This window comes from Dermacentor silvarum, chromosome 8, assembly GCF_013339745.2.
Source record: "Dermacentor silvarum isolate Dsil-2018 chromosome 8, BIME_Dsil_1.4, whole genome shotgun sequence".
Classification (NCBI taxonomy): Eukaryota; Metazoa; Arthropoda; class Arachnida; order Ixodida; family Ixodidae; genus Dermacentor; species Dermacentor silvarum.
The window spans coordinates 184,799,365-184,815,700 of record NC_051161.1 but is presented as its reverse complement, the minus strand read 5'-3'; the positions used below and the strand labels follow the sequence as shown (position 1 = coordinate 184,815,700).

General features: G+C 48.4%; 4 non-coding genes across 4 annotated transcripts; all 4 read left to right on the top strand.

Moving 5' to 3' along the window:
• Positions 1-4,618: 4,618 nt before the first annotated feature.
• Trnat-agu (transfer RNA threonine (anticodon AGU)) lies at positions 4,619-4,692 on the top strand. Its single transcript has one exon. It is a non-coding gene; the product is annotated as a tRNA-Thr (tRNA).
• An 83-nt stretch (positions 4,693-4,775) lies between these two features.
• Positions 4,776-4,849, top strand: Trnat-agu (transfer RNA threonine (anticodon AGU)). Its single transcript has one exon. It is a non-coding gene; the product is annotated as a tRNA-Thr (tRNA).
• Positions 4,850-9,980: 5,131 nt separating this feature from the next.
• Positions 9,981-10,054, top strand: Trnat-agu (transfer RNA threonine (anticodon AGU)). The gene has a single exon. It is a non-coding gene; the product is annotated as a tRNA-Thr (tRNA).
• Positions 10,055-14,982: 4,928 nt separating this feature from the next.
• Trnat-agu (transfer RNA threonine (anticodon AGU)) lies at positions 14,983-15,056 on the top strand. Its single transcript has one exon. It is a non-coding gene; the product is annotated as a tRNA-Thr (tRNA).
• The last annotated feature ends 1,280 nt before the right edge of the window (positions 15,057-16,336 follow it).

The following is a 16,336-nucleotide window of genomic DNA, read 5'->3' as shown; positions in this document are numbered from 1 at the left end:
GTCACGTGTGGGCCGTGACTTTCAAGAATGCTGATGCGGTGAAAGAAATGCTACGAGAAAAAGAAGTCAAGGTGAAGGGGCGTCGCTGTCTGATTATCGACCCTGGAAATCAAGCCATACGCCAGAAGGTTCACTGGCTGCTCCACAACCTGCTAGATGAGGATGTGTGCGAGGCCTTGGAACCTTACGGCCTTGTTAAGGAGATTACGCGGGAGCGGTGGCGCGTTCATGGTCTGCAAGACAAGAGTTCTTCAACACGGCTTGTCACCTTGGTACTACGGAAAGACCTAACCGTGGACGACGTGCCACATTTGCTGCGTGTCGCAGGCGAGGAGGCATTGGTTGTCGCGCCAGGCCGAGCTGCGGTCTGCCTTCGGTGCCGGAACACAGGGCATATACGGCGTGAATGTCGCGTTCCACGCTGCGCGCTCTGTCGGCGTTATGGACACGATGAGTCACAATGCGTTAGAACGTACGCGAGTGTGACGGGCCCTGCAGAGAAGGAAGAAGTGGCGGAACTCCTTATGGACGAAGCCGAAGTCGAGGAAGTATGCCCTGGTGACGCGCAGAATGTGAAAGTACAGGAGACGCCCCCTGAGCAACTTGACTCGCGAGCGGGCGATAGGCAAGAGAAAGTGAAGGAAGGCAGCGACTCGCAAAAGGCACAGAGCTCCGGGGATCAAGACAGCGAAGGGCCACAGTATGAAGAAATGGACGTAGCTTCCACCAGTGGAAGTGTGACGAAGAGGAGTCGTGACCAAGCGACTGGTGAACAAGACCACACAGGAGACCCTACAAGCGAGGAACCACCGCCAAAGGCTGTGGTTACAAGGCGGCCAACTTTCCGACCAAAGCCGAACATTCCGCCGGATAGAAAACCGGCGGTCACGAGACTCGTGTAGGACGCCAGCCCATGCCTTTCATGGCGAATGGGCGATCAACCACGCACAATGGATACGAAGACGAGGAGGCGGATGTACTGCGTATCTGAGGTACGCATCCAAACCACAATTGAAAAGTGCAGTGTTGTATGTTTGCCCTATTGTACGCGTGATTCGATTAGCCTAGGTTTAGCGCGCGAGGGGTGTGTGGAACCGTGCGATTAGTTTGCTCCAAATTAATATGGTAGGGGATTTGGTTAGGACTGCGTGTTGCAACCGTTAACGTTCGAGGTCTTGCCGCAAGACGAAAGCAGTACCAAGTTAATCGCCTATGTGCTGATAATCAATTGGATCTTGTAGCAATACAGGAAACAAAGGTTGAAAGCGAAGAAAAAACTGATCGCATGGTGGCACCTTTTAGAACATACTACAACACATGCGTATGCCATTCCGTGGGTACGTCCGGTGGCTGTCTTCTTTTGGTGCGGAAAAGTTTGGATATTACAGAGCAATTTCTCAAGGTTAATGAAACTGGACGGCTTATCGTGTATGATTTTTCTTTTAGCGGTTATCAATGGAGACTGATTTGTGTGCATGTGCCGAACGATATGCAGGAGAGAAGTGCCTTTTTCGCAGAGCTTGAACAGTATCTCAAGTGTGAAAGATATGTTATATTGTTGGGAGATTTCAACTGCGTATGCTATACCGATGATCGCGCTAAGCGAACCTTCGTGCGCGATAAAAGTGCTCTTTTGCTAAATACCCTGGTCCAGAAATACGACATGGAAGATGTTGGCCGCTTATTAATGAGCGCCACACAACCAAAATACACGCATTTTCAACGTGACAGTCATGCGAGGTTGGATAGAGTGTATGTATCGCTTGCTATAGTACCAATATGCAGCAACTATGGTGTGAAGCCAGTCTCCTTCAGTGATCACAGTATGGTACACTTTGAAATTGGGTCCCGACCGAAAGAACGTAAATTCAACTGGTACCTATGGAAATTTAATAGGAAGCTTCTTGAAGATGAGCGCTTCGTTAAAAAGTACAAGAGGTAATTGAAAAAATGCTAGCTAAGGAGCCAGCGCACTATGCGGAAGCGTGGGAGGACCTAAAGATCAAGGTTAAAATGATAGCGATAGAAAGGGGTAGCGTGAAGAGCCACAATGAAAAAATGAAAGAAAAAGAGCTACAACGACAACTTGAACTGCTGCTTGAAATGGAGAGTGCCGAACCAGGAATGTTTACAGGACATATCAGTAAAGTGAAGAAAGAACTAGAAGCTATTGACGATGAAAAATATCGGGCTGCTACAGTCCGGGCAAGAGCCGAAAGTTTTTGGGTCGATGAGCGGCCAAATAAACGCGCGCTGGCAGACGAAAAGCGATACGCCCTTAAAAAGGAAATCAAACAAATAGTGTACGATGATCAGATAACTTCAGAGTGTGAAATGATCAAACGTGCTTTTGAAGAACATTACCGCAAAATATTTGGTTACAAGAGATCGGTTGACTTGGGCTTTCAAACAAACTTTTTGAAGGCCATGCCACGACTGGATAAAGAGGAAACAGAAAGATTAGAAGAGACGATCAGCAAGCGAGAAATTGAACACGCGATAGAACATATGGCTGTAGGAAAAGCGCCGGGGCCGGATGGCCTGGGTGCCGAATTCTATAAGGCTTTTGCGCCTGCGTTATCACAGATATTGTATCATGTCTTCGCGGAGGCGTACGACAAAAAACAACTACCGCCGTCTTTTCGAAGTGCCCACATGGTTTTAATTCCGAAAACAGATGACCGTGAGGAGCTACTGTCAGTAAGTTCATATAGGGCAATAAGTCTAACCAACTGTGATTACAAAGTGTTAATGAAGATTCTCGGGAACAGGTTACAAACTGTGATAAAAGACTTGGTGGGACCACATCAAACATGTGGTATAAAAGGACGTACTATCTGTACGAACACTCATGTAGCTCGCAGTGTCTTTGAATGTGTTGACGCTTTTGCTGGCCAAGTTGCTATGTTACAGCTCGACTTAGCAAAGGCCTTCGATAGAGTGTCGCACGAAGTACTTTTTTTGATACTTAACCATGTAAACGTAGGCGATGTTATTATGCAGGGAGGTAAAATGGCATATCAGGACTGTACTACACAGGTTATAATTAACAAAAGCCTTAGTCAAAGAATACCTGTCAAATCAAGTGTTCGGCAAGGGTGTCCACTAAGCCTTTTACTTTTTGCATTATACCTTGAGCCTTTCTGTTTGGCTGTAATCAGTAACGAAAATATTAGAGGGTATAGACTACAGATGACTGAAGTGAAGGTTCTGGCCTACGCGGACGATATCGCTTTTTTTTGTGATGACCAAAAAGGCGTCCAGGAAGTTGTTCGAGTCACAAAGACATACTGCAAGCAATCAAGATCGGAGATCAACTGGGATAAAAGCATTGGTATATGGCACGGAAACTGGGACGTAACGCCAGAACACTTCGCTTCGACACGGTGGACGACTACACCTGTGAAGTACCTGGGAGTGCCGCTACAGCACTACAGAGATACTAAAGATTATTGGCTTGAAGAAACTGACAAGATGAGGGAAAAAACAAGCAGCTGGACTGGCCGAGGCCTGTCAATGTTCGGACGTGCCAGTGCATGTAATTTGTTTTTAGTTGCCAGAGTATGGTATGTTTTGCAAATTATGTACATGACTAGGATGTGTGTGCAAAAGATTCATAGGGTTTTCGCTGTGTTTATATGGGGTTCAACTTTTGAACGCGTCAGTCGCACCAATTTATTTCGGTCAGTCCGCAGTGGCGGACTGGGGCTTGCTCACCTGTATATCAGGCAGCTTGTGTCGCGTTTCTTTTTTTTTACGAGAGCAAAGTGACGAGTTCTTATGCACGGTGATACAGGTTCGACTGGCAAGTGCCCTACCAGAATTCGTCATAACGTGCAGTGAATACAGTGGGCAAGGTGTGACTGGGTATATGCGTGAGGTGATTATGTCGTTTCGGTTATTACGTGCACGGTTTTCTTTGGAATATTTGTCTAACATTACAAAGAGGAAACTGTACAAAGACTTAATCGATGTAATGTTGCCTACACCAATATACAGAGCTGTTAACTGTGGAGGTCCAGGAAATGACGTTTTGAAGCGTGTGAGAAGGATGCCCGTTAATTCCACAGTAAAATCTTTCTTCTTTAAGCTACATACCAATTGTTTGCCAGTTAAAACGTGGTTACACGAAAAAGGTATTTACGTGCCATGGAGTGTTGACTGCTCACTCTGTAAAAAACCGGAGACTATCGATCACACATTCATAGATTGTTGGGACGCTGTCTTCCATTGGGACATTTTACAGAGAACACTTAAAAAAGAACTTCCAATTACACCAATTGGTATACGGTTTCTGCCCACAGATAATAGTTATGGAACACCTTGCGATATGTTCATGCTCCTGAGCCTCCACAGCTTATGGAAAACAAGGATGGCAGTACGCCATGTCGATGTGAAAGTTTGTTCGGTGCGGGAAAATTTTATTGCAAGCATTGCAAATCTAAGAGCACAGTATCGTGCGCAAGCCGACCCTCCTGAGTGGGTGGCTATTCTAGATGAACTCGTAAACTTTAAGCATTTTTAATATGACCATGTATTTTTAGTGTGAGTGATTTGTTTGTATATATATGTATATGTGTGTTCATTTGGTGTCAAAGCAGGCAATAAAGAAAAAAAAAGCGCCGTGGCTTAGTTGGTTAAAGCGCCTGTCTAGTAAACAGGAGATCGTGAGTTCGAATCTCAGCGGTGCCTCAAGTCATTTCTTTTTACTTTTTGTATTATTGACAGGGCAATACCCGCGATTGATGCGAACGCTGAAAATACCGTTATTCGACGGCGCCGTGGCTTAGTTGTTTAAAGCGCCTGTCTAGTAAACAAGAGATCGTGAGTTCGAATCTCACCGGTGCCTCAAGTCATTTCTTTTTACTGTTTGTATTATTGACAGGACAATACCCGTGATTGATGCGAACGCTGAAAATACCGTTATTCGACGGCGCCGTGGCTTAGATGGTTAGATTCTGCTTCCGGCAGCCGAGCTGTGCGGACGTGTGAATCATGGGCTCCGATGGAGCAGCTTTTGCGGCTACCAGCCGCGGTAACAGGCTTATCGATAACGAGGAAGTGAGCTATCAGTTTATTTTGCCAGCTCTGCCCAAGGGACCTGTTGTAAAGAACACCGTGTTTTTGCATGGCGACGTGCGAGCAAGACCCTACAGGGTCGAAGACCTCCGAGACGTGCTCGTCCCGACTGGACTGCTACCGGAAGTCGTGGCCCTTGGCGCCTACCAGATCAATCATGTTTGGGCGGTCACCTTCTCGAACGACGAGGCGGCGAAGAAACTGCTGGCATTGAAATAACTCAACGTGAAAGGGCGTCGCTGCGTAGTCGTCGACCCTCAAGACCAACAGGTACGCCTTCGCCTTCATTGGTTGCTGTACTGGGTGGAGGACGAAGACGTAAAGACAGCGCTGGCAGCCTTTGGCAAGGTCATTGAAGTGACGCGAGAACGATGGCGCGTCAAAGGCGTCGGAGCTAAGGATTCAACGTCTCGAACTGTTCTTCTGAAACTGAAGAGCGGAATGAAAGTAGACGGACCTTCCGCACCGAATCCGAGTTGCAGGTGAACTGGCCCTTGTCGTGGTGCCTGGACGGCCAATGCAGTGCCTACGGTTCAAGGGTGTAGGGCTTGTCCGTCGCGAGTGCAAGGTGCCGCGATGCTCGTGATGCCGTAACTTTGGCCACACTGAACATCAGTGCGTACGCACGCACGCCACAGCCGTGGGGCCACCAGCAAGCGAAATCGCCGCAGAGATGAGAATGGATGCTGCTGAAGCCGAGGACGCCGCCAAAGGGACGGGTGACCAGGAGAGCGCCAACAACGCGGAGGCGACAACAAAAACAGAGGGAGAGACGAAAGGCGTCCTTGTTACCCCCGAAAAGAAAGAAGAGTCATCAGGTTCTTCAGAAGAACTGGAGAAAGGCAGCGAAAACCGCCTTGTATCTGATGATGCCAAGTACGTCGGAGGAGGTGGGGATTCGGCCCAAGACAACGACGCTATGGAAGTGAGCGGCAACGTTGCCTTCAAAAGGCCGCTTGACGACACCAACGGGAATGCAACTGCTAAGAACCACGCCGACGAGCCACCTGCAAAGACAACAATAATACGAAGGAGCAGCTTCAAGCCCTGTCCAAACATTCCTCGGGACAGGAAGGAGGGTGACAAGCCACAACCGACTACGGACCATGCCAGACCACCGGACGGTCCCGGGGGCGTCTAGCCGCTGGCTAGACGTTGCGGTGAGCACGATGCTTCGGGCCTTTCTCTCTTTCCCGTAGTAGCAATGGCATCCAACCCGACGCTTAGCTTGGGCACGCTAAACATGAGAGGTCTGGCCACCAAGCGTAAACAAAGCCAAGTGTACCGGATGATGGTGGACCAAGACCTCGATGTTCTAGCCGTGCAGGAGACAAAAGTCGAAGGGGAGGAGGAGACCCGAGGCATGGTGCTAAGGTTTATGCCTTCGTATTACGCAGTAGTGAGCCATGCCAAAGGAGCGTCGGCAGGTGTTATTTTATTTGTTAAGAAGCTGCCCGGGCTATTGATCGAAAATTATTTTTCGTGCCCATCTGGCAGACTAGTGAACTGCGACTTTGCTGTTGGTAATGATTCTTGGCGGGTGATATGTATATATGCACCCAATATATGCGATGAACGCAAGATGTTTTTTTCCGCGTTAAAGGCGCACATATGCGCGCATAGAAAAGTCATTATTATGGGAGATTTTAATTGTGTACTCAGCGATCGAGATAGAACAGGCAAGAGAACAAATGATAAAAGCTGTCATGTCCTCACTGAACTATTAGCCGAGTGTGACTTGGACGACGTGGCTGATTGCCTAGTCGGAACACGCCAGGTTCAATACACGCACTTCCAAGGCAATAGTCATGCTCGTCTTGACAGGATATACGTGACACTAGACGTTATACCCATATGTCGAAGCTACGATGTCATACCTGCTTCATTCACCGACCACTGTTTGGTCAAGACATGGGTTGGGCGCAAAGGAAAAGGCAATACTTTCACGTGGGAAATGTGGAAAATGAATTCCAAATTGGGGGGGGGGTTAAAGGAGGAGATTTTTCTAAGCAACGTACAAGAACACTTGAAGGAAGTAGAAAACAACAAAATGGCGCAAATCACTGAGAAATGGGAAATTTTTAAACAACGAATTAAGTTAACGGCCATCGACCGATCCCGTAAAATAAAGTACGAAGAAAGAGCTAAAGAGAAAGAACTAAGGGCAGTGTTGGAAAAATTAACGGCCTTAGAGTGCAGCCAGCCGGGCGCATACAAGGACGATTTACGCAGCATCAAAGCAAAATTGGAGCTATGCGAAGAAGAGCGATATCGAGGAGCGATTATACGCGCAAGGGCAGAGGCATTGACAGCAGATGAAACGCCAACTAAACGCGCGCTAGGTCTGGAGAAAACGCATGCGCGGCGCAATCACATAGACATAATTGAAGTAGATAGTACTGAAATAACTGACGGTGAGGAGATAGCACAAGCGTTTTTCGAGCACTTCCAAGAACTTTTTGCATCGAGAACTGTTGACGTAGACGCCTTTAGAGATGCGTTTTTGGGGCGTATGTCGCAACTCAGCGACGAGACGAAGAACAGGCTCGAGGAACCGATATCAACTCATGAAGTTGAAAAAGCACTTGAAGATTTTAAAGCCGGAAAATCACCCGGTCCGGATGGCCTTTGTGCCGATTTTTATAAACTGTTTAAATCAGATCTATCGCCTCTACTCGCTGACGTGTTTAACGAAGCGTATGAAGTAAACGCATTGCCACATTCTTTTGGGCAAGCGCATACCGTACTTATCCCTAAGACTGACCAGCCTGCGTAAACTGAAACATGTAACGTCGTACAGACCAATATCACTTACCAACAGTGATTACAAAATATTCATGAAGATAATCGCAGACAGGTTACAAACAGTAATGGAAACCATAGTAGGTCGGCACCAAACATGCGGAATCAAAGGACGAAGCATTAACACGAACGTACACATAATGAGATCGATTTTGGAATGTTGTGACGCCTTAAGGGCGCGAGTTGCGATTCTTCAACTTGATTTGGAGAAAGCTTTTGACTGTGTTGCTCACAGTATTTTATTTTCCATTCTTAAGCATATAAATGTCGGGTCCATAATTACTGACAGGGTAGCCATGGCGTACCGGAACGGTACTACTAAGCTTATAATTAACAAGTCACTGGGGGCCACCATCAGCATTCAGCGTTCCGTGCGTCAAGGCTGCTCAGCCAGCCCACTTTTGTTCTGTATTTATCTAGAGAGTTTGTGTTTCGCAGTTATTGAGAACAAATGTATTCATGGGTTTACGATGCAAGCGTCAGAAGTAAAACTCCTGGCCTATGCTGACGACGTAGCCGTGTGTTGCAAAGACAAGGAGAGAATTTTACAGACGATAAATGTTGTGGAAAACTTCGGTGAAATCACAGGTAGTAGAGTAAACTGGAGCAAGTGCCTCGGTATTTGGCATGGAGAATGGCCCCAGGCCCCTGCTATATTTGCGAATGTCAAGTGGTCAACAACGCCAGTAAGGTACTTAGGCGCACCACTCGAAGCTTACAAACAGAGTACGAATACTGGCAGGGCCAGCTTAAAAGTGCTAAAGAGAAGACTGAGGCGTGGAAAGCCAAATACCTTTCAGTATTTGCCAGGGCTACTGTATGCAACTTGTTTTTCGTCGCTAAGCTATGGTATGTCATGCAATTCATTTTCTGTAACAGGGTCAATGTGCAGAAATTTCACAGAGTTTTTGCCGTGTTTGTGTGGGGTTCCGGATGGGAGAGATGTTGTCGCAACAATTTGTTCAGACGGGTGAAAGATGGAGGACTAGGGCTGGCCCACCTGTTGGTTAGGCAACTTGTTGGACGTTTTATTTTCTTTCGAAACAACGATGATCCTTTTTTGCAAACAGTCTGTAGAGTTAGACTCGCGCACTTGTTGCCAGAGTTGATTGTATGCTCCCAAGGTGTGCCGGCGGCAGTGTTTGGTTTCTACAGGGAAATTGTATTCACTGTTCGTTTCCTTGCTGTACGGTATTCGAAAGAATATTTGTTTAAGGTCTCAATGAAAAAGCTATATAATGATATAATGGACAGCCTTTTTCCCCCGCCTCTGTACAGAGCCATATACAGTCGAGGCCCAGGCTAGAATGTTTTTAAACGCGTCAAACGAATGCAGGTACCGCCAGGTATGAAAAGTTCCTTTTTCAAACTACACACAGGTACACTTTCAGTTGCAACGTTCCTAGAAGAAAGAGGCTTTTACATGCCATGGGGCTCACAATGTATACTTTGCAAACAACCTGAAACCATAGACCATGTTTTCTTACACTGCTGGGAAGGAGTATACTTCTGGGATCTTTTACAGCGCACAATAAAGAAAGAACTTCCTCTTGACCCACATGGCATCAGATTTTCGCCGATAGACGACGATGACGGAACACCGTTTGATCAGATTATGCTGACTGGCCTCTACTGTATATGGCGCTCCCGCATGGCAGGCTTCTATTGCGATCCCGATAGAAGACTTATTTGTTCCCGTGTGTATTTCCGGGAACAAATAAGACGTTTTCTTGATGTAGTTGCAACACAAGAGTGTCCTCCACCTTGGATGGCCAGGATGGAACCCCTGGCCAATCTTAAGGAATTCTGAACAAAGCCTGTTACAATATGACAGGCTGCATGTGCTTATTATTTATACTAAACAGATGAGAAGTCCATCAGTGTTTGTACATATGTTAGTTATGTTGGTATTCCTATGTACCGCTGCTTACCGGTGATAAAGAAAAAAAAAGCTTAGTTGGTTAAAGCGCCTGTCTAGTAAACAGGAGATTGTGAGTTCGAATCTCACCGGTGCCTCAAGTCATATCTTTTTACTTTTTGTATTATTGACAGGACATTACCCGCTATTGATGCGAACGCTGGAAATACCGTTATTCGATGGCACCGTGGCTTAGTTGGTTAAAGCGCCTGTCTAGTAAACAGGAGATTGTGAGTTCGAATCTCACCGGTGCCTCAAGTCATATCTTTTTACTTTTTGTATTATTGACAGGACATTACCCGCTATTGATGCGAACGCTGAAAATACCGTTATTCGACGGCGCCGTGGCTCATTCTGCTTCCGGCCACCGAGCGTGACGGTTCGTGGGATCATGGCCTCCTCAAGGGCAGCGGCAGCGGTCCCTTTTGGCCGCGGTAACAGGACTAACGACGATAAGGAATACACGTTTATTCTGCCTCAATTGCCAAAAGGACGAGCGGCGATAAACACCGTGTTTTTGCACGGGGATGTGCGTGCCAGACCCTACAAGGTCGAGGATTTTAGGGACGCCCTGCTGCCGACGGGCTTGCTACCGGAGGTGGTGTGCATAGGGGCGTACCAGATAAACCACGTCTGGGCGGTGACCCTCACGGATGCAACCGCCACGAAACGGCTGATAGCCCACAAGGAACTGCAGGTGAAGGGACGACGGTGCGTTATCGTCGACCCACAGGACCAGCAGGTGAAGCTTAGGCTTCACTGGCTACTGTACGGCGTGGCAGACGAGGACATCCGGACTGCGTTCGCGGCTTTCGGCAAGGTGGAGGAGGTAAGCCGGGAAAGGTGGCGCGTCCAAGGCATGGGGGACAAGACGTCAACCACCAGGACCGTGCTGCTCAAGCTGAAGAGCGGCGTCAAAGTGGAGGACCTTCCTCATCAGGTCCGCGTCGGCGGAGAGTTGGCCTTGGTGGTTGTTCCCCGCCGGCCTATGCAGTGCTTGCGTTGCCAGGGCACGGGACACGTCCGCCGGGAATGTAAAGTCCCCCGCTGTTCACGGTGCAAACGTTTCGGCCACGAGGACGCTGACTGCGTGAAATCATACGCCGCCGTGACGGGCCCGGCTGCGACTGACGTTGCGGCAGAGAACGTCATGGACGTGGTGGAGGCGGAGGACGCTGCCAAAGGAGCCGGAGACCCGGTGCCACGGGCGACGAGCGGTGCTGCGTTGGCCGGGAACGCAGACGGCAAGGAGGCTGAGGCCGCTGCGATGCCGAGTGCGTCGGCACAAGTCGCGACTACAGAAGATCAGGTGACGGGGGGCGTTAGTGGAGATGCACCCATCGACGACACGAAGGCAATGCAACAGGACGAGGCCGTCAACGACGACGACCGGACTACGACTCCCGCTCCAGTCAAGCGCACCCACGACGAGACAAAGGACCGAGATGAGGGTGCAACGAGCTCCAACGAGGGACCGCCGAAAAAGACGCCTCTTTGGAGGCGAATGGGCTTCAAGCCAAAGCCCAACATCCCGCCGGAGAGAACGCCTGGCGACAAAGCACCTCCCCCGAACAACGCCGGCAAGCCGCAAGGTTCCGGAGACGGCTAGCCGAGGGCTAGTCGTGAAGGGTAAGCACCATGCTCCGGGCCTACTTCATTCTTTAGTACAGCATGGCACCTGACCCGTCTCTCAGCATTGCCACACTAAACGTGCGAGGCTTGGCGGCTAGCCGTAGGCAAAGCCAAGTCCTACGGTTGGTCACTGACCACGACATAGATGTTTTAGCTGTCCAGGAGACCAAGGTAGACGGGGAGGAGGAGACCGGGAGCATGGTGCGGCGTTTCGCGACTAGATATTATGCGGTCGTGAGCCACGCGGTAGGGACGTCCGCCGGATGTGTCCTGTTTGTTAAGTTGCCAAACCTTGCAGTACAAAGTGTGTTTTCATGTCAATCCGGAAGGATTGTATTTTGCGATTTTGTTTTTTGTGAAGTTCAATTTTGAGTTATATGCATATATGCGCCAAATGGTGTAGAAGAACTGGCATTATTTTTTTCGAATCTTTTTCAGTATATTAGCAGTGAAAAGTGCATGCTTTTGTTGGGAGATTTCAACTGTGTTTTGAGTGCTCGGGACCGATCCAATAATGGTGGTATCCGCGATAAAAGCAGTCATATATTGTCTAAGCTGATTAGCGAAAATGAACTAGACGATGTATGTGAGTGTCTTGAGGGAGAGCGGGAAGTGATGTACACGCGATTTCAAGGAAGTAGTCATGCGCGGTTAGACCGTTTGTACATGTCACAGGACATGATTCCAAAGTGCCACAGTTATTATGTTGCACCTGTGTCGTTCTCAGATCACTGCTTGGTGAAGTGTAACATAGGTATGAAGAAGAAGAGCGAATCTTTTAACTGGAACCTATGGAAAATGAATGCCTTACTACTAAAAGACGAGCCATTTGTAGAGGCAATACATGAGGCCGTTATGGAAGCATGCGATGAACGTACTGAAACCATAGCAGAGAAATGGGAATGGTTCAAACAGAAGGTGAAAATTAAAGCAATAGAAAAGATCGAGCTGCTTAAAGTTTGAGAGGGAGATGAAAGAAAGAGACTTACGAAAGATATTTAAGCAGCTGATAGCGATGGAATGCAAAGAGCCAGGGCAGTACAAGCAAGATATGCGAACCATTAAAGAAAAAATTGAGCAGTTGGACAAAGAACGCTATCAAGGCGCGATTGTGCGCGCAAGAGCAAATGCATTAGTAGCGTGGGAGACGCCCATCAAAAAGGCGCTTGGACTTTAAAAAGCTCATGGTCGACGTAATCATGTCGATAAGATCGTGTGGAACGGTACACTTGTCGACGATAATAAGAGCATAGGCCGAGCGTTTTTACACTATTAGCAGTCGCTGTTTTCATTTCAAGAAGCCAATGTAGATGAGTTTAAGAAGGGTTTTCTCGGTCGCATGCCGCGATTGAGTGACGACACGAAGGACCGATTAGAAAAGAATATAAGAGAACACGAAGTCGAAAAAGCAATAAATTATTTGAACAATGGTAAATCACCAGGACCTGACGGTCTCAGCGCGTGCTTTTATAAAGCTTTTAAGAAAGAACTGTCGCCCCTGCTAACAAGCCTGTTTAACGCTGCCTATGTGAACAAAACTTTGCCGCCTTCTTTTGGTAAAGCGCATACCATTCTGTTACCTAAGAGTGAGCAAGGGTAGAAACTTAGGCTAGTGACGTCTTATAGGCCGATATCTTTAACCAATGTCGGCTATACGATTTTCATGAAGGTTTTGGCAGCCAGACTTCAAAGCGTCATCAAAGAAATAGTCGCAGACCACCAAACGTGTGGGATCAAAGGGAGGTCAATTTTTACGAATATTCACACGATGCGGTGCGTGCTCGAGTGCTGTGACATCACTTACGACGGCGTCGCAGTGCTCCAGCTTGACCTCGAGAAAGCGTTTGACTGTGTGTCTCATGATATTTTGTTTGCCATTCTGGAACACGTTAATGTGGGTGCCATTATCACGGAGGGAGTGGCGTTGGCGTATCAGAACTGCACAACACGCTTAATTGTGAATAAATCATTGGGGGCCCCCATTAACGTCATACGTTCGGTGCGTCAAGGCTGCCCCCTCAGTCCTCTTTTGTTTGCTATTTACATAGAAACGATGTGTTTGGCGATAATAGAGAATGATCATATACGCCGTTATAGCTTGGCAGCCACAGAAGTCAAGCTCCTGGCATATGCAGATGATATCGCCGTGTGTTGTACAAGCAGAGAAAGTGTAACGGAAACAATACGCGTTGTGAAACAGTTTTGTGATGTGACGGGCAGTAAAGTGAACTGGGGTAAATCCCTCGGTTTGTGGCACGGAGAGTGGTCTTCGGCCCCAGACAACTTTGCTAATGTGAGCTGGGTGAAAACCCCTACCAAGTACCTGGGTGTTTCCTTGTACAGTTACAAACATAGCGAGGAATACTGGACGACCCAAATAAAAGAAACAAGAGAGAAAGCAGACAGGTGGAAAGGCATCAACCTGTCCATTTTTGCAAGGGCAACTGTATGCAATATGTTTTTCATTACGAAGTTGTGGTACGTCATGCAGACGTTATTTTGTTCAAGGGTAAACGTACAAACGTTGCACAGAGTGTTCGCCGTTTTTATCTGGGAATCTAGCTGGGAAAGATGTAGCCGAACAAACCTGTTCAGGCGGGTGAAGGAAGGGGGGCTGGGCTTTGCGCATCTTTTTGTACGACAGCTTGTCAATAGATTTTTGTTTTTTCGAGATGTGCGTGATCCATTTCTGCGTACGGTATTACAGCTCAGGTTAAGAGACGCCTTGCCGGCACTCATTGTTAGTACTAATAGTATGCCAGGGGCGATTCGCGGCTATCTTAAAGAAGTAGTCGATAGTGTGCGCTTTCTGTGCGTTTTTCTTTCGATTATCTTTCTGACGTGAAAAGAAAGACATTATATAAAGATGTATGCGACATTGTATTTCCAGTGCCATTGTACAGAGCTGTATACAGTGGAGGAACAGGACAGGATGTCCTGAAACGGGTGAAAAGAATGGCGGTGCCGACTGGCGTTAAAACATTCTTTTTTAAGCAACACACAGGAACACTGTCAGTGAAGACATTCATGAAAGAACATGGCTTCCTTGTACCATGGGGCTCACACTGCTTGATTTGCAAGCAACCTGAAACAGTAGATTATGTGTTCTTGCACTGCTGGGAAGGGGTCTACTTCTGGGACGTCCTAAAACGGACAATCAAGAACGAGTTTCCGTTGAATCCGCATGGGATCAGGTTCCTAGCGATAAAGAATGAGGATGGGGTACCATACGATTTAATCATGCTCCATGGCCTCCACTGTTTATGGCGGGCCCGGATGGCTGGGTACCATTGCGACCCTGACGCTAGGCCGGCTCGTATTTATTTTCGAGACAGTATGTCTCGGTTCATTGAAATAAAGAAAACACAAGAATGTGTACCCGATTGGCTGTAGAGGATAGAACCTCTGACAGCATTAAAAGAATTTTAATTCGACAACGCCAGTCCATGTTGGACTGATGGCTTTCATGTTTTCCAATATGTTTTGTAGTTGTGCTTTTTGAGATTTTGTTCTGTACATTGTCAAAGACCGGCAATAAGTAAAAGAAAGACGGCGCCGTGGCTTAGTTGGTTAAAGCGCCTGTCTAGTAAACAGGAGATCGTGAGTTCGAATCTCACCGGTGCCTGAAGTTATTTCTTTTTACTTTTTGTATTATTGACAGGACAATACCCGCGATTGATGCGAACGCTGAAAAGACCTTTATTCGACGGCGCCCTGGCTTAGTGTGAGTGGACTTCCAGCCGCGATAGCGAACGGACGTGTTTTTCATGAGCTCTGTGGAGCGGCGATAGCAGCCAAGCTCTGCCGCGGTAACAGGTTATCTGCAATGAAAAGCGAATACCAGGTTGTTCTGCCCAGTTTGCCTACAGGTCGGTTTGTTTTAAATACCGAGTTTTTGCACGCGGACGTCACGGCTCGCCCCTGCAGTGCAGAAGAGCTTCCGCGACGCTCTGGCTGAGTATTCGGTGCTCCCCGAGGTAGTCACCTTGGGGGCATACCGTATGAGCCATGTGTGGGCGGTCACCTTCAAGGTCGCTGAAGCGGTCAGGAAGTTGGTCAGCATCGGTGAACTGCAAGTTAAAAGGAAGCGCTGTATCGTCATCAACCCGGTCAACAGGGACGTCCGAATGAAGGTGCACTGGTTGCTCCACAGTGTGCCTGACGAGCATGTGCGCCTTGTCTTCACGCCTTTCGGTAAAGTCGCCGACATTGTCAGGGAGCGTTGGCGGGCCGAGGGATTGACTGACAAAGGGTCTACAACGAGGCTTGTGTCTCTGAAGCTGAACGCCGGAGTCAAAATTGACGACTTGCCACGCCAGCTAAGTGTGTCTGGTGAGCTCGTCCTCGTTGTTGTACCGGGCAGGGCTCCGCTCTGCCTTCGCTACCGGGGAACGGGCCATGTCCGTCGTGAGTACCGCATCCCGCGATGTGGTGCTTGTCGGCGCTTCGGTCACGAAGACGACCAGTGTGAGCGAACATACGCCAGCGTGACGGGGCCTGGGGGCAGCGAGGACACCGCCGACCTGCTCATGGACGAGGCTGACTTGACAGAGGCGACGCCTCAGGCAAACTCCCGTGAAGCGCAGCCGTCTACATCGTCCTCTTTTCCGGAGGGCGAGCGTAACAAGCCGCAAGTCGCCGTAACTTCCAAGGACCACCACGAGCCCGCCAAAGGCGTTGACTCTGCACCGACCAGATGTGCAGCCTCCGGTGAGCGTGACTGAATCCGTGGAGGAGTGCATGGATGTTTCCCGCGACGGAGCTAGCTCGATGGCCTGTAAGCGGGCGCATGAGAGGATGGTGGACAGTGAGCAACAGCGGGACGACGGTGGAGGCGGCGAGCGGCCGACGTAAACGCCAGGTGTGAGGCGCTCCCCTTATAGACCGCGACCTAACATTCCGGAC